The 25,065-nt window shown below is 42.2% G+C and overlaps 1 pseudogene across 1 annotated transcript; it reads left to right on the plus strand.

The window, feature by feature from the left end:
- Nucleotides 1–12,487: 12,487 nt before the first annotated feature.
- On the plus strand, nt 12,488–17,247 carry LOC147348618 (C-C chemokine receptor type 1-like; annotated as a pseudogene). The gene is made up of 2 exons (XR_015151771.1): nt 12,488–12,610; nt 15,964–17,247. The product of XR_015151771.1 is annotated as a C-C chemokine receptor type 1-like (transcript).
- The last annotated feature ends 7,818 nt before the right edge of the window (nt 17,248–25,065 follow it).

Consider the following 25,065-nt stretch of genomic DNA (forward strand, 5'->3'; position numbering starts at 1 on the left):
GCTATCCGAACGAAATAATTTGGGCTAGCAAACCAGACTGTGGGATATCTACCACGCGAAAAGCCAGCCCTAACCTATGACACCGCCAGGCCCGCGCACGGAACAAAGGACTGAACAGAGATAGCCGGCGGCAGACCATCCCCCTCCGGTGATAGGCAGCCAGAGCCGGAAGGGGACAATCGCAGCCCCAGAGAGACATTATCTATAAAACTGTAAGCAGGCTTCTTTGCTAACTAAAACTTCTTGGGGGTCTGGACGGTCAACATCTACCTGAGAAGGTGTACCAGTGCACAACTAGATAACCGAGCGGTGGGGAGGTGATAAGTCGCAGCAATCACGCACGCAAAACACCTCATCACCTGAGCTGCTCGGATCTGGGAAGGGCACAAAACGCAGGCCCAACCGAGAGTCTGCGCCTCTGAGGACTACCCGAATTCCTGAACCTGAGCGGCTTGGACCTGGGAAGTACAGGCAGCCCAGGGCCGGCCGTGGATGGTTCCCGGCGGAGCAACCTAGAGCCTGAGCAGCGTGGGCAGAGGCTACACGCGCCGTGAACGGGGGGCAGACCCAGTGTGGCTGAGGCACTGCGAGCACACGCCAGTGTTATTTGTTTGCAGCATCCCTCCCTACCTCCCCTCAGTGCGACTGAACAAGTGAGCCTAAAAAAAAAAAAAAAAGTGTCCTCCACCGTCCCCTTTGTGTCAGGGCGGAAACCAGACACTGAAGAGACCAGCAAACAGAAGAAGCTATAACAGAGGGAACCGCCTTGGAAGCTACAGGCAATAGATTAAGACCCTGTGGTTACTACCATCTACATAGGAAGGGGCCTATAGATCTTGAGAAATATAAGTTGGACCAAGGAACTAGCCAAAAATGAACTGAACCCACAATACTCACAACAAAACCAGAGAAAGTCCTAGATATATTTTTACTATTTGTACGATCATTCTTTCTTTTTTTTTTTTTAATTAAAAAAAATTTTTTAAGTCCTCTATTATTCCTTTAATTTCCAGTTTTATAACTGATTACTTTGCAAAAAGAAAAAAAAAGAAGACCCTATTTTTTTAAAGCAAACTTCATATATATATATTTATAATTTTTTGACCTTTTTTTGTCCTTCTTTTCTTCAACATTGTATTTTTGAAATTCCAAACTCTACTATAGATTTTTAATTTTAGCTTTTTAGTATTTGTTATCAATTTTGTACCTATAGTTTTTTTTTTTGTTTTTGTTTTTATATAATTTCTGTGACCCTTTTTTATTTTTTCTTTTTCTCTGTTTCTTTCTCTTCTTCTTTTAAATAACATTGTATATCTGAAATTCCAAACTCTACTCTAGATTTTTAATTTATGCTTTTTGGTATTTGTTATCAATTTTGTACCTGTATTTTTTTTTATAATTTATGCGACTTTGTTTGTTCTTGTTTGTTTTTTTTCTCTCTCTCTTTCTTTTTCTTCTTCTTTCTTTAACATTGTATTTTTGAAATTCCAAACTCTACTCTAGATTTTTAACTTTTGCTTTTTGGTATTAGTTATCAATTTTGTACCTATATTTTCTTTATAATTTTTGCGACCTTGTTTGTTTTTGTTTGTTCGTTTTTTCTCTTTCTTTTCCTTCTTCTTTTCTTTAACATCGTATTTTTTGAAATTCCAAGCTCTACTCTAGATTTTTAATTTTTGCTTTTATGTATTTGTTACCAATTTTGTACCTTTAAGAACCCAATCTTCAGTACCCATTTTTCACTAGGGAGCGAGATTACTGGTTTAACTGCTCTCTCTCCCTTTGGACTCTCCTTTTTCTCCACTAGGTCGCCTGTGTCTCCTCCCTAACCCCTCTCTACTCTACCCAACTCTGTGAATTTCTGTGTGTTCCAGATGGTGGAGAACACTTAGGGAACTGATTACTGGCTGGATCTGTCTCCCTTCTTTTCATTCCCCCCATTTATCCTCCTGGCCACCTCTGCCACCTTCCTCTTTCTTCTCTTCTCTGTATAACTCTGTGAACAACTCTGAGCGGTCCAGTTGTGGAGTGCACATAAGGAAGAGATTACTGAATAGCCCACTCTCTCCTCTATTGATTCCACCTCATCTCATTCAGGTCACCTCTAACTCCCTCCTCACTCTTCTCTTCTCCACATAATGCTGTAAACCTCTCTGGGTGAAACAAGTTTCAGGGCAAGACATACCAAGCAAATTCTCCAGCAGCAAGGAACACAGCCCTGAGCTCCAAGATACAGGCAGCCCAAAGTCACCCCAAAACCATAGACATCCCATAACTCATTACTGGACATTTCATTGCACTCCAGAGAGAAGAAATACAGCTCCACCCACCAGAACACCGACACAAGCTTCCCTAACCAAGAAACCTTGACAAGCCACCTGTACAAACCCACACAGAGTGAGGAAACACCACAATAAAGAGAACTCCACAAACTGCCAGAAAACAGAAAGGACACCCCAAACTCAGCAATTTAAGCAAGATGAAGAGACAGAGGAATACCCAGCAGATAAAGGAACAGGATAAATGCCCACCAAACCAAACAAAAGAGGAAGAGATAGGGAATCTACCTGATAAAGAATTCCGAATAATGATAGTGAAATTGATCCAAAATCTTGAAATCAAAATGGAATCACAGATAAATAGCTTGGAGACAAAGATTGAGAAGATGCAAGAAAGGTTTAACAAGGACCTAGAAGAAATAAAAGAGAGTCAATATAAAATGAATAATGCAATAAATGAAATTAAAAACACTCTGGAGGCAACAAATAGTAGAATAACAGAGGCAGAAGATAGGATTAGTGAATTAGAAGATAGAATGGTAGAAATAAATGAATCAGAGAGGATAAAAGAAAAATGAATTAAAAGAAATGAGGACAATCTCAGAGACCTCCAGGACAATATTAAACGCTACAACATTCAAATCATAGGGGTCCCAGAAGAAGAAGATGAAAAGAAAGACCATGAGAAAATACTTGAAGAGATAATAGTTGAAAACTTCCGTAAAATGGGGAAGGAAATAATCACCCAAGTCCAAGAAACCCAGAGAGTCCCAAACAGGATAAACCCAGGGCGAAACACCCCAAGACACATATTAATCAAATTAACAAAGATCAAACACAAAGAACAAATATTAAAAGCAGCAAGGGAAAAACAACAAATAACACACAAGGGAATTCCCATAAGGATAACAGCTGATCTTTCAATAGAAACTCTTCAAGCCAAGAGGGAATGGCAAGACATACTTAAAGTGATGAAAGAAAATAACCTACAGCCCAGATTATTGTACCCAGCAAAGATCTCATTCAAATATGAAGGAGAAATCCAAAGCTTTACAGACAAGCAAAAGCTGAGAGAATTCAGCACCACCAAACCAGCTCTCCAACAAATACTAAAGGATATTCTCTAGACAGGAAACACAAAAACGGTGTATAAACTCGAACCCAAAACAATAAAGTAAATGGCAACGGGATCATACTTATCAGTAATTACCTTAAACGTAAATGGGTTGAATGCCCCAACCAAAAGACAAAGACTGGCTGAATGGATACAAAAACAAGACCCCTACGTATGTTGTCTACAAGAGTCCCACCTCAAAACAGGGACACATACAGACTGAAAGTGAAGGGCTGGAAAAAGATTTTCCATGCAAATAGGGACCAAAAGAAAGCAGGAGTAGCAATACTTATATCAGATAAAATAGACTTTAAAACAAAGGCTGTGAAAAGAGACAAAGATGGTCACTACATAATGATCAAAGGATCAATCCAAGAAGAAGATATAACAATTATAAATATATATGCACCCAACACGGGAGCGCCACAATATGTAAGACAAATGCTAACAAGTATGAAAGGAGAAATTAACAATAACACAATAATAGTGGGAGACTTTAATACCCCACTCACACCTATGGATAGATCAACTAAACAGAAAATTAACAAGGAAACACAAACATTAAACGATAAAATAGACCAGTTAGACCTAATTGATATCTATAGACATTTCATCCCAAAACAATGAATTTCACCTTTTTCTCAAGTGCACATGGAACCTTCTCCAGGATAGATCACATCCTGGGCCATAAATCTAGCCTTGTTAAATTCAAAAAAATAGAAATCATTCCAAGCATCTTTTCTGACCACAATGCAGTAAGATTAGATCTCAATTACAGGAGAAAAACTATTAAGAATTCCAACATATGGAGGATGAACAACACGCTGCTGAATAACCAACAAATCACAGAAGAAATCAAAAAAGAAATCAAAATTTGCATAGAAACTAATGAAAATGAAAACACAACAACTCAAAACCTGTGGGACACTTTAAAAGCAGTCCTAAGGGGAAAGTTCATAGCAATACAGGCATACCTCAAGAAACAAGAAAAAAGTCAAATAAATAACCTAACCCTACACCTAAAGCAACTAGAAAAGGAAGAAATGAAGAACCCCAGGGTTAGTAGAAGGAAAGAAATCTTAAAAATTAGGGCAGAAATAAATGCAAAAGAAACAAAAGAGACCATAGCAAAAATCAACAAAGCCAAAAGCTAGTTCTTTGAAAGGATAAATAAAATTGACAAACCATTAGCCAAACTCATCAAGAAACAAAGGGAGAAAAATCAAATCAATAAAATTAGAAATGAAAATGGAGAGATCACAACAGACAACACAGAAATACAAAGGATCATAAGAGACTACTATCAACAATTATATGCCAATAAAATGGACAACGTGGAAGAAATGGACAAATTCTTAGAAAAGTACAACTTTCCAAAACTGGACCAGGAAGAAATAGAAAATCTTAACAGACCCATCACAAGCACGGAAATTGAAACTATAATCAAGAATCTTCCAGCAAACAAAAGCCCCGGTCCAGACGGCTTCACAGCTGAATTCTACCAAAAATTTAGAGAAGAGCTAACACCTATCCTACTCAAACTCTTCCAGAAAATTGCAGAGGAAGGTAAACTTCCAAACTCATTCTATGAGGCCACCATCACCCTAATACCAAAACCTGACAAAGATCCCACAAAAAAAGAAAACTACAGGCCAATATCACTGATGAACATAGATGCAAAAATCCTTAACAAAACTCTAACAATCAGAATCCAACAACACATTAAAAAGATCATACACCATGACCAAGTGGGCTTTATCCCAGGGATGCAAGGATTCTTCAATATCCACAAATCAATCAATGTTATACACCACATTAACAAATTGAAAAATAAAAACCATATGATTATCTCAATAGATGCAGAGAAAGCCTTTGACAAAATTCAACATCCATTTATGATAAAAACTCTCCAGAAAGCAGGAATAGAAGGAACATACCTCAACATAATAAAAGCTATATATGACAAACCCACAGCAAACATTATCCTCAATGGTGAAAAATTGAAAGCATTTCCTCTAAAGTCAGGAGGAAGACAAGGGTGCCCACTTTCACCATTACTATTCAACATAGTTTTGGAAGTTTTGGCCACAGCAATCAGAGCAGAAAAAGAAATAAAAGGAATTCCGATTGGAAAAGAAGAAGTACAACTCTCACTGTTTGCAGATGACATGATCTTCTACATAGAAAACCCTAAAGACTCCACCAGAAAATTACTAGAACTAATCAATGATTATAATAAAGTTGCAGGATATAAAATCAACACACAGAAATCCCTTGCATTCCATACACTAATAATGAGAAAACTGAAAGAGAAATTAAGGAAACAATTCCATTCACCATTGCAATGGAAAGAATAAAATACTTAGGAATATATCTACCTAAAGAAACTAAAGACCTATATATAGAAAACTATAAAACACTGGTGAAAGAAATCAAAGAGGACACTAATAGATGGAAAAATATACCATGTTCATGGATTGGAAGAATCAATATAGTGAAAATGAGTATACTACCCAAAGCAATTTATAGATTCAGTGCAATCCCTATCAAGCTACCAACAGTATTCTTCACAGAGCTAGAACAAATAATTTCACAATTTGTATGGAAATACAAAAAACCTCGAATAGCCAAAGCGATCTTGAGAAAGAAGAATGGAACTGGAGGAATCAACCTACCTGACTTCAGGCTCTATTACAAAGCCACAGTTATCAAGACAGTATGGTACTGGCACAAAGACAGAAATATTGATCAATGGAACAAAATAGAAAGCCCAGAGATAAATCCACGCACATATGGGCACCTTATCTTTGACAAAGGAGGCAAGAATATACAATGGATTAAAGACAATCTCTTTAACAAGTGGTGCTGGGAAAACTGGTCAGCCACTTGTAAAAGAATGAAACTAGAACACTTTCTAACACCATACACAAAAATAAACTCAAAATGGATTAAAGATCTCAACGTAAGATCAGAAACTAAAACTCCTAGAGGAGAACATAGGCAAAACACTCTCCGACATACATCACAGCAGGATCCTCTATGACCCACCTCCCAGAATATTGGAAATAAAAGCAAAAATAAACAAATGGGACCTAATTAAGCTTAAAAGCTTCTGCACAACAAAGGAAACTATTAGCAAGGTGAAAAGGCAGCCTTCAGAATGGGAGAAAATAATAGCAAATGAAGCAACGGACAAACAACTAATCTCAAAAATATACAAGCAACTCCTACAGCTCAACTCCAGAAAAATAAATGACCCAATCAAAAAATGGGCCAAAGAAGTAAATAGACATTTCTCCAAAGAAGACATACAGATGGCTAACAAACACATGAAAAGATGCTCAACATCACTCATTATCAGAGAAATGCAAATCAAAACCACTATGAGGTACCATTTCACGCCAGTCAGAATGGCTGCGATCCATAAGTCTACAAGGAATAAATGCTGAAGAGGGTGTGGAGAAAAGGGAACTCTCTTACACTGTTGGTGGGAATGCAAACTAGTACAGCCACTATGGAGAACAGTGTGGAGATTCCTTAAAAAACTGGAAATAGAACTACCTTATGATCCAGCAATCCCACTGCTGGGCATACACACTGAGGAAACCAGAAGGGAAAGAGACACGTGTACCCCAATGTTCATCGCAGCACTGTTTATAATAGCCAGGACATGGAAGCAACCTAGATGCCTATCAGCGGATGAATGGATAAGAAAGCTGTGGTACATATACACAATGGAGTATTACTCAGCCATTAAAAAGAATACATTTGAATCAGTTCTAATGAGATGGATGAAACTGGAACCTATTATACAGAGTGAAGTAAGCCAGAAAGAAAAACACCAATACAGTATACTAACGCATATATATGGGATTTAGAAAGATGGTAACAATAACCCTGTGTACGAGACAGCAAAAGAGACACTGATGTATAGATCAGTCTTATGGACTCTGTGGGAGAGGGAGAGGGTGGGGAGATTTGGGAGAATAGCAGTGAAACATATATAATATCATGAATGAAACGAGTCGCCAGTCCAGGTTCGATGCACGATACTGGATGCTTGGGGCTGGTGCACTGGGACGACCCAGAGGGAGGGTATGGAGAGGGAGGAGGGAGGAGGGTTCAGGATGGGGAACACAGGTATACCTGTGGCGGATTCATTTCAATATTTGGCAAAACTAATACAATATTGTAAAGTTTAAAAATAAAATTGAAAAAAAAAAAAAAAGAACCTCTGGTCTGGAAGGCTTCCTGCTTGGGACTTGAACCCACCTGGCTGGGACTCAAACCCAGCCAAAACCCATGGTACCTGGTTTCAGGATCTAATAAAGTTCAGGTTCTTGATGTCTCACCACAGAAAGAATTCAGTGAGAGACAAAGTTATAGGTTGCTGCTAAATCACTTCAGTCGTGTCCGACTCTGTGCGACCCCATAGACGGCAGCCCACCAGGCTCCCTCGTCCCTGGGATTCTCCAGGCAAGAACACTGGAGTGGGTTGCCATTTCCTTCTCCAATGTAGGAAAGTGAAAAGTGAAAGTGAAGTCGCTCAGTTGTGTCCAACTCTTTGCGACCCCATGGACTGCAGCCCACCAGGCTCCTCTATCCATGGGATTTTCCAGGCAAGAGTACTGGAGTGGGGTGCCATTGCCTTCTCCAAAGTTATAGGTAAGAAGTAGATTTATTCAGATTCAGACAGAATCACACTCCACAGACAGAGTGTGGGCCATCACAGAGGGCAAGTGTAGCCCTGAAATTTGGCATGGTTAGTTTTTGTAGGCTGGGTAATTTCATATGCTAATGAGTGGGAGGATTATTCCAACTCCTTTTGGGAAGGGGTGGAGATTTCCAGGATCCCGCCCCCGTCTTGGTCTTTTCACAGTGCCTTGAACTGTCAGGGCACCTCTGGGTGTGTCCTTTCACTTACAGATTGAGGATCAAATTCTAGTCTTGTCTGCCATCTTGGTCCCATTTGATTCTAACTGGTTTGTGTTGTGTCCTTGGCTATGTCATTCTTTCAAAAGTTGTGCCCTGCCCCTTTCCCTACTGTTACAGTGTGACATGAAAATTATCAGAAGCCTGTGTTTGTCAAAGGTGGTCCGTCTCATAAAGCTTCTTGAAGATGAATGCAATAACTGTTTATAAATGACGGAAAGAGTTTAAAAAAGAGGAGGATGCATAGGTATACATCTGATTGCGATGTAATCTGGTAAAGAAACTTGGTCAAATATTGGGATTAAATTTAACTGATTGTAATTAATAATAGCAAGTAATCCTAGTTAAATATTTCTCTCTGAGATGACTCAGGGGTCCTCTGAAATATCTTCAAGTTACCTGGAGGTCAAAAGTTTTCACCTGGGCTCAGTGCTCAAGGATAAGTTGTGTCCAACTCCTTTCGATCCGTGAACTGTAACCCTCAAGGCTCCTCTGTCCATGGGATTTCTCAAGCAGCAGCTCTGGAGCTAGTTGCCCTTTCCTCCTCCAGGTGACCTTCCCCACCCAGGAATCAAAGCCATAACTCTCACTCATCTCAGTCTTTATAGGTGGACTCTTTACACTGAGTCACCTGGGAAACCCAAAACAGCTTGTGGAAACTGCCAGGCAATACTTAAATCCATTTACCCAACTATGTTTAATCCTGTTTTAGAAAACCTTGATCATGCAAAACTCTAAAGGCATGTACTTTATTATATCTCAGGGTGCCACCAGTATCTTTAGTTTCCTAAATACCTATGAGTCTCTCTCTGCCCAAGGAAGGCAGTATTCAGTAATGTTTCAGTATCTTATTTTGTTTAGAAATAACCTAGCTATTTGATAAACTTGTCATTTAACTTAACTCAAAATTTCTAAGCTACCAAATACCTGGGGAGATCATTCTTAAGTACACATTTCTAAAACAATTTTTCCTAAAGAGTTTACCCAGAAGCTCTTATCTCACTTGCATTACTTAAAACTGCTGACCCTAAAGACTGTTTTAGTCAAAGCAGCAAGCCTAATCCACCTTAAATAGCAGATAGCAAGTCAATACTGAATATTTACCAGATCATATGGTTCTAAAATTGATCTTGGTCAGTTTTTTAGACATTTGGATTTAATTTGTAAGAGTTTACTTTTAAGCCAATTAAATATAGATTATATACAAGTTAAGTGGTACATAAAGACTGAGCCAGAAACCTCACAGTTTTTCTGCTTGAGTTTAAGAAAGCCTTCTTTCCCCACTTTTTCCTTCAGTCTCAGGATCTATAGCTGGAGTAGATAAATGTTCCAGAGGGCTAGGGCACAGGCAGAAAGAAATAGCAAATCCTTTTCCTGGAGACATAGCTGAAGACGTCCCAGTTTAGTAAAAATACCCTGGAAGGCAGGGGGCATTTACAGCTTGGAATGGAGCTCTGGTCACCCTTAACAAGAGGGAAAATTCCAACCAACGTTCTACCACAGGCAAAGCCCAACATAATAGGGAATGGTACCCTGGTATTGTCACAGTGAGTTCAGTCGCTCAGTCGTGTCCAGCTGTTTGCGACCCCATGGACTGCAGCATGCCAGGCTTCCCTCTCCATCACCAATTCCCAAGCCTGTTCAAACCCATGTCCATTGAGTTGGTGATACCATCTAGCGATCTCATCCTCTTTTATCCCCTTCTCCTCCAGCCTTCAGTCCTGCCCAGCATTAGGATCTTATCCAATGAGTCAGGTCTTTGCATCAGGTGGCCAAACTACTGGAGCTTTAGCCTTAGCATCGTCCTTCCAATGAATATTCAGGGTTAATTTCCTTTAAGATTGACTGGTTTGATCTTGCAGTCCAAGGGACTCTCAAGAGTCTTTTCCAATACCACAGTTCAAAAGAATCAATTCTTTGTTGCTCAGCCATCTTTATGGTCCAGCACTCACATCCATACATGACTACTGGAAAAACTGTAGCTTTGACTAGACAGACATTTGGTGGCAAAGTAATGTCTCTGCTTTTGAATATGCCGTCTAGGTTGGTCATAGCTTGTCTTCCAAGGAGCAAGTGTCTTTTGATTTCACGGATAAAGTCACCATCTGCAGTGATTTTGGAGCCCCCCAAAATAAATCTGTCACTGTTTCCATTGTTTCCCCATTGATTTGTCATGAAGTGATGGGACCAGATGCCATGATCTTAGCTTTTTCAATGTTGAGTTTTAAGCCAGCCTTTTCACTCTCCACTTTCACTTTCATCAAGAGGCTGTTTAGTTCTTCTTTGCTTTCTGCCATAAGGGTGGTGTCATCTGCATATCTGAGGTTATTGATATTTCTCCCGGCAATCTTGATTCCAGCTTGTGCTTCTTCTAACCCGGCATTTCGCATAATGTACTCTGCATATAAGTTAAATAAGCAGGGTGACAATATGGAGCCTTGACATACTCCTTTCCCAACTTGGAATCGGTCTGTTTTTCCATGTCCAGTTCTAACTCTTGCTTCTTGACCTGAATACAGATTTCTTATGAGGTGGATAAGGCCGTGTGGTATTCCCATCTCTAAGAATTTTCCACAGTTTGTTGTGATCCACACAGTCAAAGGCTTTGGTGTAATCAATGAAGCAGAAGTAAATGTTTTTCTGGAATTCTCTTGCTTTTTCTGTGATCCAATGGATGTTGGCAATTTGATCTCTGGTTCCTCTGCCTTTTCTAAATCCAGCTTGAACATCTGGAAGTTCTCTGTTCACATACTATTGAAGCCTAGCTTGTGTTGTCACACGTGAGCCTTATTATTTGTCTCAGCCAGTCAGTGCAAATGCTGTTGCACATTCATGCACAAAACAAATATGGTCCCACAAACAAAAGATCAGACAAGGTATAGCTCAAAGATTCCATTTCCACTCCCAAAGTGGCTTGCAATGAGCGAGTAGAATTTCCCATCATACAAAATGCCAGAGTGGTTCATCCCGAAACAATACATAGAAAAATACAAAGGACAGATAAGCTCTGTCCACACAGACAGAAAATCAGAGGAGGTACTGTTTAAAACTTCCAGATCAAGAAAGGCTTCCAAACAGATTGGCTCAGCTATTGAAAGAAAACAAACCCAGAGATGCTCTATGGGGGTTCAGAGTGACTCAGTTCCCCCACGGGAGTGAGACCAGAGTGCCTGGCACAGATGGAGTGGAGAGTGTTCCCAGCCTGTCCGTTCCTGTGACAAAACAATTCTAGCTGAAGAATAGTATACTAATTTAGGCCACCTCTCATTACTTTAAAGAGTGTGCATTGGTCAAACAGAATTACAGTGGGATCTCATTCTTCTAAGCAGTAGATTCATAGCTATAGGTCGACCAGTGTGCCAGTCTTCCCTGGGGGAGTGTCAGATGTGGAAGAGGAAGCAATGGCCACAATGCATGGCATAAAACAGCCTTGTACGCAGAACTGAAAGCAAAACCAAAATCCTCACCAGACAAACGGAAGCCGCATACACACAAAAAAACAAAGAGCCCTAGGCTCAGACGGACGTCCAAGTCCCCCTAAGCTGGTGGTGGCCTTGGTCAAAGCAGCACCTCACAAATGGGATGTTTTTAGTAGAAAATCCCCAGACGGGAATGAAAGGTTCTCCAAAGGGACCAGGTCTAGTGGCCTTGGTGTGCAAGCCTGGCAATTTACCAGAAGTGCTGGCAGAGGAGTTCCAAAGTCCCAGATGCTACTTTTCTGCTTCCTGATATTAATTCCTTGATCTGGAAGTCCAGGGTGGTCGAGATAGGAGAAGAGAGGAATGTCCTTCAGACACACACCTCCTGGACACAGTCCTCTGAAACCAGAGTAAGTGACACTTGTCTTTTCTGTGTTAGTTACTGGTGAGGGTCTTGTTGTTGGCATGTGGACAGTGTGGACTGTAGTCCTCCTATTGCAGGACATGACTTGTTTACCTGTCTGTCTTGTCAGAAGTGGAGAATTCTTCAAGGGCCAGTCAGATGCCTAAGGACCCAGCGATGTTTCTGAAGGGCAATGAATTGCATAGCAATACTGAGGATGCATGGATTTAAACAACTGGCTGCTCCGACATAACCTAAGGTGTTCTTTTTGTTTTGGGGGAGATTATCTTTCTGCTAAAAACAGGATACTTTCTTTTACAATGGTTTCTGGTGAGTGATTAAGAAAGTCATCCCAGTATTAAGGTACTTTCTGCAGACAGTTATTCAAGACACTAACAACAGTCAAATTTCTCTATGGAAACAAAGCCCAAATGTGCCGTAAGAAGCAATTTTAGCAAAAAGGGTAAGATTAATCAGAGAAACAATTGCAGAGGCAAAGATGATTTGATACTGAGATACTTTCTGAAGAGGACTAGACACAAGGATCCTCAGAATTAGGACTGTGTGCTGTTTTAGGAGGAGGTAGGATCTCACCTGCCGGAAGGCACGCAGCCGTCCACGTGACCTCCTAGGGGAACATCTATTCTGTTCTAAAGAATAGGAAGGTCAGAGTTTCATTCTGAAGGTGCAGGAACATGGGGGCTACTTGGAGGCATCTACTTCAGCCTTTCCTCCAGTAGGTCTGGAGGGTCCTAGACTTTCAGGATTAGAAATCCCCTGAAGTTTGCACAGCCAACCACCAGGCTCTGTGCCCCTCACTGACCCTTAAGTCCCCATTCTGGCTCTAGGACAACTCTAGGCTATTCAGACTGAAGGGCATGGATGCACTGGTAAGTGTTTATCAGCTAAGTCTCCTGAGAAACGTGCCCTGATTCCTAGTGATGGCCAATTCCCATGTGTAAATATTCCCATTCTGGTTGACTTTGAGTCACCAGCATGCTGGATGCAGAACAGCTGCACATGACTGGCTCTTATGAACCAGTAGAAGCCAGCTCCTGCACCCCACCAGGCCTGGGCATCTTCCACCACCACAGACGGCCCTTTGTCTGTCCAGAGGCTTCACCAACTCCCAGGATAAAGGGTGCTGGCGCTGGACCACTGGGGCAACGGCCTGGGGCAGACGTTAGTAGCAGGCTGCAGACGGACTGGCACGTGACATGGCAACATGCTCCTTGGGTCTCGCCTCCAGGGCCTCACTCCAGGCCATCTCCCTTTAGGGACAACATGCCCAGGAGCTGTTTTTGGTGCCCAGCAAGTGGGGAATAGTGAACTGGCTTGAAGGTGGGAGTGGGTGTGAAGTGACTCTGTTCAGATGGCCCCTGACAGTGCTGACGCAGTTTGCCTCCACCTTTGCCAACATTCCCCAGAAACTGGGCTCACGGGCTCAGCCTCGCACCCCTTGCTGTCAGTGCTGCCCCTGCTAACACAGTAAGCCTGAGAGCCCACCCAGAAGTGCTGACTGCCACGTGAAGTTGTCGGCACTGGCAGGGGCAGCAGAAATCAGAAATTGCCAGCACAGCTTGTTTAGTGAGTGGCAGCCTGGGTTTCTCCAGAAAGAGGCTTGACTGGCTGTATGCAAGTTCAGAGATGGAGGAGAGAGCCCTAAGGATGGATTGGGTGGGAAATGACCGCCCCCCAGCCTGGGGGCCCAGCAGCACCTCACCCGCCCTATGCCTTAATCTCCGAATGCCACTGCAGAAATGTGAATTTTGTGAGCAGGAAGCATTCATTAAGCTCTGTGGAAGGAGGAGCACTGGACTCTCAAGATTTTAGATAGGAATTATGATGTAGGTACCACTCACTTTACTGATCGATGTTTAGGTCGAATCAGTTAGATTGATGGCAGCATTTTGGAAAGTTCACAGTGCAGTGCAGATGGAAAGGACTGTCAATGTCCATCACTCTCAAGCAGAATTCATTTTCCAGATTAACTACAGACAGACCTGTAGGGAGAGGGGTACATTGGCAAGAATAGATTGAAATCTGGGATATTCCTGGTGGTGCTGGGCCTCAGAGCAGGGCACCTGCAGGGAAGGAAGTCCCCTCGTATTTACTGAGGACCTGATAATATCCAGGGGGAAGGCTCAGACATTCCCATACATCAGCCTTGGAAGGTAAGGGTACTTTTCCACGTTATAGGTGAGGAATGAGGCTCAGGGCGGTAGGTTATTTATCCGAGGTCACAGAGCTGGTAGGTTATACAAAAGCTTGTGCTCTTTTGGGGAGGAGTCTTCAATAAGTGATTGGAAAGGATGGAAAGGAGAGCTGAAAAGCAGGGGCTGGGGATTTTCTGCAAAGGCAGGCTATCTAATGGTTTTTTGTTTGTTTTTGCTTTCTGGCAACCCTCGTTACAAATCTCCTATAATTTATTTTAGGAGAATTCCAGCCTCTGTCTGGTCACTGTGTGACACTTCCTATCTTGAGGCTGTTTTGAGCCTTTCTTTCCTTGGAGCCCCCTCTTCTCCTTACCAGGTCACCCCACTCCTCCCAGTCTGTGCTTCCCTTTGACTCCTCCTCACAGCTGTCATGAAAGGTCTACAGAGTCACCTGGGTGACTGCAGAGGACTGTGTAACATGGGCCCGGCTGGTGGGGCAGGTCGGCCACCCAGTGTTTCAGCACCACGGCACTGTTGGTCTTTGGTGAATTTTACATTGCAGGTCATCCTTGGCCCTTCCTACCTAATGACAGTAGTGTCCCCCAGGCTTGGTGACAGGCAAATGCACATTGTCCTGTGCCCAGAGGGCACTGTATCCCTTCTAACTGAGATTCTTTTTCACCTCAAAAGCAAGAAAGATACCTTGCATCTGATGCAGTTCAAGATACGGGTAGTTTAACTCCAACATTAGTGTTTCTATTTAACTTTTTCTATAAAATAAGGTTTATCTAAAAGATTCTTTAAAACTTACAGCTATGACACCAATTCATGTGTTGCAAATGACACATTTTTTTTTTTTTCTTGCCTAGGTGGTAACAGCCTCATCTAGTGTAGCACCGTAGAAATTCTCCAATCCTGATGAGCAAAATAGTTAGGGTAAACTTGTAGTTCATATTGAGTACTAGGAGGAATTGTTTTGAATGAGGAATGTAAGTGATCCTTAAGAAAAAACTTCTTGTTGTTATACTGTTTGATTCCTGTAATACAATGCTATTAGGTGTGCCCTGAAAGAAAATAAAATGTTTGAAATCTAAAAACAAAGATTTTGGACTCTCAGGCAGGACTGATTTCCTTCCCAGCCTCCTCTGGGGACCCGACAGTTCAGAGTTACTGCCCTGATTGGAGGCAGGAAAGCCAGGGGTTTCAGGAATGGGCCTGAGAGTGGCACGCACCAGGGTTTGAGCTCCAGCTCTTGTTCTCAGCAGCTTTGTGTCCTGACTGCTCCCATCTTATGTGCCTTCACCTCTAAAATGGGGAATGACCATGGTGCCCCCTCAAGGGCTGTTTATCACTGAGCCCAACGCCGAGTCCGTGGGAAGCCCTCGGGAAGCCTTGGTCATGAACACGCGTGAGGCCTCCCTTGTCCTCCCCTGTCTGTGCTCTCCATCCTCTGGACATCTCCTTCAGGGCACTCACTGCCAGAGCACTTGGGTTAGCGATGTGTGCATGCCCTGTTTGTTAGTGTGGTAGACTACAGGCTGCATGAGGGCAGAGGACCTGGGTCTCCCTGGCTCCACAGGGCATGGTACACAGTAGGCACTAGTAAGCAGCTGTCCAGGGGTTAAGGACGTATACTCACTGCCTTGTTTTTGTTGTCCAGAGCCCACTGCCTCTAACGGCAAATACATACGGAAACATTTCCCTTGACCCGTGGGAGAAGCCAGGATGGAAACTTCAACCACCGCAAAGGACTATGGCATGACCACAGAATACGACTATGGGGACATGACCCCATGCCAGAAGGCACAGGAGAGGGCTTTTGGGGCCCAGCTGCTGCCCCCCTTGTACTCGGTGGTGTTTGTCATTGGCCTGGTCGGCAACATCCTGGTGGTCCTGGTGCTATACAAAAGGATAAAAAATATAATCAACATCTGCCTCCTCAACCTGGCCATTTCTGACCTTATCTTTCTCTTCACGCTGCCCTTCTGGATCGACTACAAGGTGAAGGATGACTGGATTTTCGGAGATGCCATGTGTAAGTTGCTCTTTGGGTTCTTTTTCTTGGGCTTGTACAGCGAGATCTTCTTCATCATCCTGCTGACCATCGACAGGTACCTGACTAACGTCCACCCCCAGTTTAAACGTCAGTGTTGGAACATTACCTCTGGTACTGTCACCAGCATTGTCGTCTGGGTCCTGGCCATCTTGGCTTCTGTCCCCGGCTTGTACTTTTCCAAGACCCAGTGGTGGCTCACCCACTACACCTGCAGTCTTCATTTTCCTCCTGAAAGCCATGGAAGAAAGTGGAAGCAGTTCCTGGCTCTGAAACTGAACATCTTGGGGCTGATATTGCCTCTGTTGGTCATGACTGTCTGCTATGGACATATAAAGATTATGCTCAGAACTTGGAATAAGAAGGCCAACATAATACGTCTGATTTTTGTCATCATGATCACCTTCTTTCTCTTTTGGATGCCCTGCAATCTGACTGTGTTTCTGCTTTCCAAGATTCCCTGTGTGAGCACTGCAGCCAGCTGGACTTGGCCATTGGTGACAGAGGCAATTGCCTATGCACACTGCTGCATGAACCCCATAGTCTCTGTCCTTTTCTGCAGGAGGTACCGCAGGGTTCTATGGTACTTGCTCTATCAGCTGACTAAGTGTCCCTGCTTCCTCTACGAGGAGGCAGGAGAGGGTCAACTCCATGTCCATTACACAGGCAAGAAAGAACGCTGTTCTGTGTACAGACTCAGGCCCCTCAGGTCCATCAAGGACAAAGAAACCATAAGCTGCTAACATGCTGACTGGGGAGGAGGCAGCTTGGGTCTCCCAGCCAGATTCTGACACCTGACCTGGAATTGTAGCCACATGGGGTTGAGGGAGCTCCAAGGTGTTCTAGACAAAATCACCATTAAGGTTGGATTTTTCTCAATGAACTTCTCTTTGGTGGAAAATGAGATGTATAGATGAGATGGTGGAAATGAATAAATGAAGTGGGACATCCCAGAAGACTGGGTCAAAGGATGACAGAGAAAGGCTTGGTACCAAAGAGAAGTTCAGATTGTTGAACAGTAGCATTTGTAAACCAGTCACTGAGCATCTGCTACCCTCACCCCCAAGACCAGTGATCTTGGAGACAGAGATTTCCATAGCTGCCTCCACTCCGAGCAGAGAAGCCAAGCAGGAGCCGGCAGCCACCTCTCACCTCCCTACCCCCACTCCTAGGGCAGCATTTAGGCTCCTGGAAACCCTGAGAAATCTAGAACTCCTGATGGAAGAACTTGACACCTAATAGGAAGTAGGATTGGGGAACTGCTTTTGGCAGTGAAGCTAAGAAAGCCCTTGGATGGAATGTTTATAGTCACTAAAATCAACAAATACAGGCAGCGGGCTAGACACAGACAAAATGTATAAACTGCTGTACTTCTTGAAATTGCCGTGGAACGGAAGTAGTCATCACTTCCTTTTACCATTCCTGTCTTCTGAATAGTTTTCAGAGTCTCCCTTCCCTGTCAGTTGAGGGATGCAGCAGTAATTTCTGACAGCTTCACTGCAGAAATCATTACCAGGCAAAAGGAGACAGGGTTGATTTTTCTTCCTCTGGACCTCCATCCAGACCTTGTAGCTGTATGGATCAGAGTTCTGGCTGCCACCTTGGGCTGATCAGCAGGACAGTGACCTGGTGTGCAGGGTTTGAGGCTGGCAGGGAGGGCAACATCTACCAGGAGGGGTGGGGACTCTGTCAGTGTAGGAAGTCGAGGACCACTTAACTCAAAGAAATGCATTTACCCTAAAGGTCCTTAACATCTGAGCTCTCACCTGAATTAAGATAGGACCTCTTGTCCATCATGCCTTTCTTCCTTTTCCCCTTAGATGTACATTTCTCTAAAAGTGATTTTCCCAGTTATAAAAATTGTTTCCAGAAAAGCTTAAAATCACAAAAGGAGAAAAAAAAACTTCAAAATTATTCATAATCCCTTACCCAGAGGCAGCACCGTACATTCTTTGATGGGTTAATATTTTCTTTTAGTTTTCTCTCTTCTGTACATGTTTTATGTTTACAAATAAGATGAACTTTGACTGTAGTTATTCTTCTACTGTTGTTTTTTTAAGTAGCAGTATGTGGGGATCACTTTCCCAGGCAATAAATCATTTCAGAGCATTGGTTTTGGGCCCAACACTGAGTTCTTCCACCGGAAGATACCATAATTCACTTTGGGTAAATGACCTACCTAGACATACCTACCTTCCAAGAAGACATACAGATTTCCCAGAAATATATGAGTAAGTGCTCAGCGTCACTGATCATCCTGGAAATGTTAAGTCAGAACCAGAGTAGGATATCGCCTCATACCTGTGAGAGTGTCTATTTTGAAATAAACAAGAGATTTTAAGAGTTTTGAGGATGTAGGGAAAAGGGAACCCTCGTGCACTGTTGGTGGGAATGTAAACGGGTGCAGTCACTGTGGAAACCAGTATGGAGGCTCCTTAAGAAATTAAAAATAGAGCTACTGTATGACCTAGCAATTCCACTTCTGTGTATGTAGTATCAGTTCAGTTCAGTTCAGTCGCTCAGTCGTGTCCAACTCTCTGCGACCCCATGAATTGCATCACGCCAGGCCTCCCTGTCCATCACCAACTCCCGGAGTTCAACGAAATCAAGTCATTATCTCAGTGAAATGTCTTGTTCTCCCATGTTTATTGCAGCATTACTCACAATAGTCTAGGTATGAAAACAGCCTAAGTGTCAGTGGACAAATGAATGGGAAGAATTGAATGACCAAGGCAGAAGTCCTATTCTAAGGTTTTTAATGTGTATTATTTTTTTCATCCCCCTCCCCATTTTTATTGTGGTAGAATACACTCACAATGTACCCTATTATTGATATTTAAGTTACAGTTAAGTGGTATTAAAAATACATTCTTCTAGTGTCTGTTATTACAATGTTGGCCTTTCCTATGCGCCAATTGATCTCTGAGAATCATGCTCACAGAGGATTCTTGTTAGAAATGTGACTTTCAGGGGCCTGTGTGGACTCTGGAAGGGCACTGGTGACTCTGGGAGATCTTGGTCAGATTCATCATGCACATCGGGGATTTCTCCTGGGGTTTTTCTGGTATCAGGAACATTCTGTCCTCCAGGTTGTAACCCCACATTAACACTTCATTGGTTAAATGAACTCATTTGTCCTTCCAATCTGCTGTGATCCAAGCATTAACATCAGAGGTGACACCAAGTCTGACACCTTCGTCCTCCACTCAGGGATCATCGTGTTATCTAATACAGCATTCCAGCAGAGGATGTGGTGTGGGAGCCCTCAGGGCCTCTCAGACACTGTGTGGAAAACACTCATGGAGATTCACAGGACATTACCGTCTCTAAGAAATACTCAGTGAGGAACAGGTTTAAATATGATTAACCTTCACTCTGCCAATGTAGTTTTAAAGTAGAAAAAAACTTTTCTCAAATAACACCTGTTATCATCCCTCAAAGATGCTTGCTCCTTGGAAGAAAAGCTATGACCAACCCAGACAGCATATTAGAAGGCAGAGACATTACTTTGCTAACAAAGGTCTGTCTAGTCAAAGCTGTGGTTTTTGCAGCCGTCATGTATGGATGTGAGAACTGGACCATAAAGAAAGCTGAATACCAAAAAATTGATGCTTTGAACTGTGGTGTTGGGAAAGACTCTTGAGAGTCCCTTGGACTGTAAGGAGATCAAACCAGTCCATCCTAAAGGAGATCATTCCTGGGTGTTCATTGGAAGGACTGATGCTGAAGCTGAAGCTCCAATACTTCGGCCACCTGATATGAAGAACTGACTCATTTGAAAAGACCCTGATGCTGGGAAAGATTGAAGGCAGGAGGAGAAGGGGACAACAGAGGATGAGATGGTTGGATGGCATCAGCAACTCAATGAACATGAGTTTGGGTAAACTCCGGGTGTTGGTGATGGACAGGGAGGCCTAGTGTGCTGCGGTTCATGGGTTTGCAAAGAGTCGGACACAACTGAGCGACTGAACTGAACTGATCATCCCTCAAGACTAGGGCTGGGTTGTAGAACACCAGGGGTGTTGGTCTGATGATCGGTCAGCACATGGGCAAAGCACAGTACAGTTGCCAACTGCCCACGGTCCATCCTGTCCTTTTGACAGCAGTCTCCATATCAACCCCTCGAGGTTGGTGGGGATGCTGGTGTTACCCCATGTGATCGATGAGGAGAGGAAGGGACTTGGCAGACACCACAGAGTGGTCAAAGGGCAGAGCTGGGCTCCACCCCAGAGTTTATTTCTTTATTTTTCAAAGTTTCTTTTTGAGGTGGACTATTTTTTCAATTCATTTTATTTCTTATTGAAGCAGAGTGGATTTACAGCATTGTGTTAGTTTCAGGTGCACAAGAAGGAGATTCAGTTATTCGTATGTATATTTTTTCACATTCTTCTCCATTATAGATTATGACAGGGTATTGAATAGAGTTCCCTGTGCTGTACAGTAGGACTTGTGTATCTATTTTATATGTATTTGTGTGTATCTAATTTTTTGAAGTTACCCTCTAAGCATTCATTTTCAAATTTGTTTTTAATTGGAGGATAATTGCTCTACAATGTTGTCTTGATTTCTGCTGTACAGCAGTGTGAATCACCTGTAAGTATACATACATCCCCTCCCTTTTGAACCTTCCTCCCACCTATCCCCATCTCACCCTTTTAGACTGACACAGAGCAGCGGGTTGAGGTCTCTGCTCACACAGCAGCTTCCCACTAGCTATCTCTCTTACACATGGTAGTCTATCTGTTTCAACGCTACTCTCTCAGTTTGTCCCACCCTGTCTTTCCTCCACTCTGTCCACAGTTCTGGTCTGTATTCCTCCCCTGAAAATAACTTCATCAGTACCATTTTTCTAGATTCCATGTATATGCATTATCATGTGTTGTTGTGCTTGTTTAGTCGCTAAATCATGTCTGACTCCTTTGCGACACCATGGATTGTAGCCTGCCAGGTTCCTCTGTCCATGGGATTTCCCAGGCAAGAATACCAGAATGGGTTGTCATTTCCTACTTCAGGGGATCTTCCCGACCCAGGGATGGAACCTATGTCTCGTGTCTCCTGTATTGACAGGCTAATTCTTACCACTGTACCACCTGGGAAACCCTAGTTTTGATATGCATGTCTCTAGTAATGAGTGATGTTGAGCATCTTTTCATGTGTTTATTGGCCATCTGTATGGCTTTGGAGAAATGTGTGTTTAGATCATTTGCCCATTTTTTTGATTGGATTGTTTGTTTTTCTGACTTTGACCTGCATGTGCTACTTTTATATTTTGGAGATTAATCCTTTGTTATTTGCTTCAATTGCATATTTTCTTTGATTTTGAGGGTTGTCTTTTCATCTTGTTTATAGTTTCCTTTGCTTTTCAAAAGAGTTTAATTAGGTCCCATTTGTTTATTTTTGTTTTTATTTCCATTATTCTAGGAGGCAAATCAAAGAGGATCTTCCTGCAATTTATGTCAATGAGTATTCTGCCTGTATTTTCCTCTAAGAGTTTTATAGTTTCTGGCCTTAAATTTAGGTATTTGATCCATTTCATCTGTAATCAGTGAGAGTTTTACTTCTTCTTTTCAAATCTTGATTCCTTTTATTTCTTTTTCTGTATGATGTGAAGAGGTGTTCCAATTTCATTACTTACATGAAGCTATCCAGTGTTGCCAGCAAAATACTTATTGAAGAGGTTGTCTTTTCTCCATTGCATATTCTTGCCTCCTTTGTCAAAGATAAGGTGCCCATAGGTGCACGGTTTTATCTCTGGGCTTTCTGTCTTGTTCCATTGATCTGTGTTTTTTGTTTTTCGTGCCAGTGCCATACTGTCTCGACTACTGTAGTTTTGTAGTATAGACTGAAGTCAGGAAGGTTGATTCCTCCAGCTCCTTTTTTCTTTCTGAAGATTAGCTTTGACTAATAGCTTTGGCTATTCAGGGACTTTTGTGTTTCCATCCAAATTATAAAGTTTTTTATTCTAGCTCTGTGAAAAATGCCACTGGTAATTAGATAGGGACTGCATTGAATCTGTAGAGTTTTTATGAAAAGTAGTCTTTTTCATGATATTGATTCTCCCCGTTGAGGAACATGATATTAGCTGCTTTTGTTTGTGTTGTCTGAGTTCCTTCGTCAGTGTCTTACAGTTTTCTGCATACAGGTCTTTTGTCTCCTCAGGTAGATTTATTCCCAGGTATTTTATTCTTTTTGTTGCAATGGTGAATGGGATTGTTTCCTTAATTTCTCTTTCTGATTGTTTTGTTGTTAATGTATAGGAATGCAAAGTATTTCTGTGTATTGATTTTGTATGCTGTTGGTTTACTAAATTCATTGATTAGCTCTAATACTTTTCTGATGGTATCTTTATGGGTGTTCTATGTATAGTATGTCATCTGCAAACAGTGAGAGTTTTACTTCTTCTTTTCAAATCTGGATTCCTTTTATTTCTTTTTCCTCTCTGATTGCCATGGCTAGGACTGCCAAAGCTGGTTCTTTGAGATGATAAACAAAATTGACAGACCATTAGGCAGAGTCATCAAGAATAAAAGGAAGAAAAGTCAATAAGATTAAAAACAAAAAGGAGAGATTGCAACAGGCAATGCAGAAATACAAAGGATCATAAGAGATTATGAACAACTATATGCCAATAAAATAGAAAACCTGGAAGAAATTAGAAAATTCTTAGGAAAGTACAACCTTCCAAGACTGAGCCAGGAAGAAATAAGAAATTATGAAACAGACCAGTCACAGGCACTGAAATTGAAACTGTGATCAAAAATCTCCCACAAAAACAAAAACCAGGGGGCAGATGGCTTCACAGGTGAATTCTATCAAATGTTTAGAGACGAGCTCACTCCTATCCTTCTCAAACTCTTCCAAAAAATTTCAGAGGAAGGAACAGTCCCAAACTCATTCTACAAAGCCACCATCACCCTGATACCAACACCAGACAAAGATATAACAAGAAAAGAAAATTACAGGCCAATATCACTGATGAACATAGATGCAAAAATCCTCAACAAAATACTAACAAACAGAATCCAACAACACATTAAAGGAATCATACACCATGATCAAGTAGGGTTTATCCCAGGGATGCAAGGATTCTTCAGTCTATGTAGTCAGTCAATGTGATACACCATAGTAACAAATTGAAAAATAAACATCATATGATAATCTCAATGAAAAAAGTGAAGGTGTTAATCATTCTATTGTGTCTGACTGTTTGCAGCCTCATGGACTGTATAGCCAGCCAGTCTCTTCTGTAGATGCATAAAAAGTTTTTGACAACATTTGACACCCATTTATGATAAAAACTCTTCAGCAAATGGACATACAAGGAACCTACCTCAACATAATAAAGGTCATATATGACAAACTCACCACAAACATCATTCTCAGTGGTGAAAAACTGAAAACACTCTTTTCTAAAATCAGGAACAAAAACAAAGTTTGCACTTTTGCCACTATTTTTCAACATAGTTTTGGAAGTCCTAGTCAGGGCAATCAGTGGATTCTTTTTTGAGTATGCCCAGAGTACATTGAATTGAGGTTGAAAGTTTCCCCTCTGCCCAGTCAAGAATATATTCTTGAGTTATTTCAAAGGGTCCCCAAGTGGGTCCTCACATGTGTCCACAAGTCAGTCTGTTAGATGCTGTCACCACAGCACTTCTGCCGCCGCCTCGGCCAGCCCCGACTCGGTCTGCCTGAGAAGCCTCTTGCTAGCATCGTTGAAACCTTCACTAATGGGCTTTATTGTGAGGATGCCAGCCCTCCAGGTCCCAGCGCTGGGCCAGGTAACTCACAGACAGTTCTGAGCCTACAGCCTACAATTCTTCAGACCTGCAAGAATCTCACAGTCCGTAATGAAAGCAGCTTAGTCCTCCAACATCGGGGCTCAGATGCAATTCAGGGAGCCAGACAGGGAAGAAAGACCACATCACCCTCCAGCCTCCTTTTCTGTCCTCCTCACCACCCCTGAGTCAATTAAATTTATTCTCTGTCCTCCCTTAGAAAATAAAGGTGCTTGCGATCATAAGTCAATGACAGCAAACATTTGATGAGGCAACCAGAGAGATGATGAAGTATTTCATGCATTAGCAGTATCTGGGTGCAAAAGTCAGACAGCCCAAGTGCCCTGTCCCGTAGTTGCTGCAGCTCACTAGCCCACCTCCTGTGGACATTGTGACCTTCAGGGCACAGAGGTCGTTAGGTCTGGAGTCTCAGTTGAAAGTCACATTGGGTTGTTCCTGGATTATCCGCCAAAAGCTAAGAGAAAAAGCCATCCTCCTGGGTGATTTGGCATCCTCCTTGGCAGTCTAGAATAGGGCACCTCCCAGAGCCTCTACATTCCCCATCTTTAGAGAAGGCACAACCTCTCTGGCATCAGACACAGCCATGGACTCCTTCCTTCTCCCACTCCTCCAGGCTTCCACCAACAGATTACTATGGTGGAGTCCCATTTCCTTTGGTGTCCTAGTTCTTCCTTTCCACTGTGATTATAAAGACATTTATTAGAGAATACTTTATTCCTCAGGTCCCTTAATGAAGTCCAGATTCTGTTTGTTTTATACAGACATATGGATGTGCAGTTCTTTGTGCACATCTTCCTTTGTGCACATCTTCCTGAGTCCACACAACTCAGTTTGCATGTCATCTTCAGCTACTTCCATAGAAAAAGTTTAATAACTCAGTACCCTATGCAGTCTAGAAGATATAATACTGAAG

This window comes from Bos grunniens, chromosome 22, assembly GCF_055505025.1.
Source record: "Bos grunniens cultivar Pamir isolate PY7600 chromosome 22, Bosgru_T2T1.0, whole genome shotgun sequence".
NCBI lineage: Eukaryota > Metazoa > Chordata > Mammalia > Artiodactyla > Bovidae > Bos > Bos grunniens.